The following is a 3,890-nucleotide window of genomic DNA, read 5'->3' on the forward strand; positions in this document are numbered from 1 at the left end:
GTTTTCATTCAGTAACTCTGGATTGTTTATTGTAATGGATCCTGTTTTTGCCTTTGAATGTTAAGTTTTATACTTGAATTTTTTTGGCAATGTTGAGGTTTTATTTTGGCTCTTTGCATTATTTAGCCTCTTCAGAGCCTCCATATGTTATCAGTCTGTTAAAGATAGTTTTACTGACAGCAGTACAATTTACACAATGCCTGTTTTGTTCAGTTCTCTTCTTGGAAAAAGTTATTAAAAACAAGTTTTTGTCTAAATTAAGGAGAATTCATGGTTCCTTTTTCCACATAATGTAACCGGTAGTGTTTATGATAAATAAATAATAATAATTATGTGATCGGTATCGGTATCGGCAGGAAAAAACTTGATCTATTTTTTTTTATCTGTATTTTTTTGTGTCTTTAGCAACAAGAACAGGAAGTGACTCACTCCTGCTTTATAAAATGGACGTGGTTAAGACTGCATTGTAGTAAAAACCTCTGAATGTTTCTGTTTCCTCTTACTAATAAATTAAATTAAATTAAATGCAAAAATATGTGAAAATTTGACCCCAACATTGTTTTTAAATGTAGATCTGCATCATGTAAAACTAATTTAGAACATTCTTGACCCAGGCCCATCCAGAATCATTTCAAGGGCCACAAATGGCCCATGCGCCACACTTTGGACACCCATAACTAAAGCCTGCGCTGCTGCAGTTGCAGTCAGACGTGAAGCGTTGGGTAAAGCGGCGCAGCGGCGTGAATATGCTTTCAAACGAAGCGGTTTCTGCCGGATGTGATGAGGATAAAGACGTTTCTGTAAGCAGCGTAAATACTGTCTAATGTACACTTTCACACTCCCATTCATCTCTGTGACGCGCACAAAGAGCAGTTTAATAGAGCCGCATGATGGATGTGTTCTCAGCTCGTGGCTCGTCTTTTATGAAAAAACAAGAAAACACTTTAAGCGATGAGACGGCTTTGTCACCTCGCGCGCCCGGCTGAACCCTCTCCTCTTATGTCCCGTTTTTATTCCCTCCATCTCTCTTTCCTTTATGGGAGATTATGTGGCTGTTTGATCTGCGGAGAGACGAATGACAGTGATTCTCCAAATCTAGCCCGGTATCAATCACACTCAGAGTCAAATACCAGCCGTGAGGGAGTGTGTGTGCAGGTGTGTGTGTCGGCGGCGGTGTGTGTGTGCCCCGTCTCACCCATTACGCCCCTGGGCTCAGTCACGCTGTGACAGAGGGCTTTGATCTTCCAATTCTATCACACACCTTTATCCCAACTCTCCCCCGTCTTGCTCTCTTCCTTATCATCCTCACTCTGACATTTTTTTTCCCTTCTCACTGGCCTGTTTCACACACGACACACACACTATTAGATCCACTGATCAGTTCCACGCACCGCCTCAAGGGGGCAGTCAACTGAAAATTTAGACTGAAACAAATGTACTGAAGAACAAATAAATCCAAAGGTGGAAACGTGTTTTCACACCTACAGATTTCTCCTGTTTTTACCTTTGAATGTGTTCCAGATAAAACTTTAATAATCAGACAAATAACGTTTGCATCTTTTGAGGAAAATAAGCTACAACCTAAACAAATTGACTAAAAAACATGGACTGCAGTTACATGAAGCAATAAAAACAATCATTTAAAATTAGTGGCATTAATTCATAATAATTAAAATCAACTTAAATTAAATTAATCACAGATTAATCAAATAATTTAAAGAAAAATGAGACTTTTTCAATTCAACATGTTTAACTGCTAACTTATTGAATAAATACACATCAACAATAAAGACATTTATAGTTTTAAATCTGTTCTTCAACCATCAGTGATTCAGGAAGTCCTGATCATTCATGGAGAAATTTGAACGCTAACATTAGCATTAGCGACATGGTTAGCATTGAGATGCTATTTTAGGCTTAATTAGTTTGGCTGATAGGCTAACTCCGTTTAGCACATCTTGCACACAACATTATTTTTTTTCCAGTATCCAATCAGAAATGAACCTCCAGTGTGATAAGAAAACCGGCTTCGTCCTCCATCCCTGTTAGCTGATGTAGCTAACAGCTAGCAGGGAAACTGTGCGCCAGTTTCACGGCTGTACCAGAAACACGCAAATACAAAGGTTCCAGCTTTAGACTTTTGTATGAAAAAAAAGAGTAAATACTTTTTAAAAAATCTATGTAATTATTTTATTAAAATTAATGTGTTCAAGTCCTGAAGCTACATAAAACACAAAACCCTCCTATCAAGAAGAGACGAGCTTCATCCAGGCCCAAACTTCAACTAATAAAACAAGAATTATTTTAATAGGATCTGTATGACGACACGAAGGAGGCCAAAGTATCTAGAACTGCCATGCATTAAATATAAATGTGAACCTCCCAGGAGGCCGACCCACCAGCAAGAGCTCATCATCGACTCGTGCAGGAGGTCCGGCAGAAAGCAAAGGTCAGAGGTCACGATTCAACAATAAGAAAGAGAGACCAGAACCACCAAAAGAACACAAAGGCCCGTGTCACATTTACCAGAAAACAACGATCCTCTGGACTTCTGGGAAAATCAAATCTCACAGAACAACATGGCCGCTACAGCAGAACACGGTGGTGGCAGAGTGGTGATCTGGGTGGATCTGGATACTATAAAGGAGAATGTCTGACCATCATGTAGTGAAGCTCATTTTAGTTCTGCAGCAGAAAAATGATCCAAACAACTCCAGGCAGTCGACCTCCGAATGGCCTAATCAAAACCTTGGCTTCTGTCTGACTGAGATGCAGCATCACCAGGATGGTTATGCTGGAAACCTTCCTTTGCTTGTGGATTCAAATGAATCTGCAAAGCAAAAAACTCCAGATATAAACAAATGATAACAGATGAAATATCCAGTTATCAGGTTTAGGTGGGGTCCAAAGTGTGGCCCGGGGGCCGCTTCTGGCCCTCGGACCATTTTTTTATGGCCCCCAACTGCAGTTCAAGAATTACATAAATTCGTTAATTGATTTTCTTGCAATGGTAACTATTAGGTTCATGAGATATTTTACAACCTGAATGCTTATAAGTAGAACTACCGAATCAGATTTTATTTAAAATACAGGAAGTGTTATGAAGCAAAGTGACAAAAATCAAAAGAAAACATTTGAAAAATTTATGCAAATGTGAAAAATGTTTCTAAAGTTTTGGACCTACAAAAACTACTTCACTTTATTTATAATTTTCTTGGCCTCCGAGCTCTTTTGACTCATCGTTCTTTCTCCAACCTCTGTTTTTCGGCCCTCACTAGTCTGCAAGTTGGTCTTTTGTTTGAGACCACACCACTTGATGAACCTTCTTAGTTTGCATCAGTTCTTTAATTGAACTCATTTCCAGGCGTAACCTCTTCTCTGCAACAAACTTAGTTGACTTAAGTGCATCAACAAGAGAGAAATTATCAGTCACACAGATTATAGGTGGAGTACAAGCAGTATTACCAGCACTGAGTTCAGAAAAGAGTGCGGAAAGAAAAATGGCATTATCAATCCCCTCAGACATGGCGAGTGTTTCACCTGCCAGTGTGCTTCTGACAATTCTCTTAATTTTCTTTGACTGCCATGCAATGGGAGAGAACCGCCCGTTGTCACCCATCAAAACAATGAAGTGCCCACCTTGAGTACCTCCATCTGAAAGATTTCCAAAAGATGCATCAGTGAATGTAACCATCTTTAAGTTACYGTCGTCCCCAAGGTGTTGAAAATTCAATTCAACAGACTTGGCCTTGAGCTTACACACAACTCTGTTTGCTTCATTAATGGTCTGTACTGTAGCATGTTTGAGACGGGATGCTAAATTACTAGCATCAAACATGACATCAGGCCTGCTCTGTCTTGCCACCCACAGAAGTTGGCCTATCTTAGAT

The 3,890-nt window shown here is 39.5% G+C and overlaps 1 protein-coding gene across 23 annotated transcripts in view; it reads right to left on the minus strand.

Annotated features, from left to right (window-relative positions):
- celf2 (cugbp, Elav-like family member 2) overlaps positions 1 to 3,890 on the minus strand; it is a 291,608-nt gene that overhangs the window by 46,876 nt on the left and 240,842 nt on the right. The window lies entirely within an intron of this gene.

This window comes from Poecilia reticulata, unplaced genomic scaffold (assembly GCF_000633615.1).
Source record: "Poecilia reticulata strain Guanapo unplaced genomic scaffold, Guppy_female_1.0+MT scaffold_125, whole genome shotgun sequence".
In the NCBI taxonomy this organism is placed as follows: domain Eukaryota; kingdom Metazoa; phylum Chordata; class Actinopteri; order Cyprinodontiformes; family Poeciliidae; genus Poecilia; species Poecilia reticulata.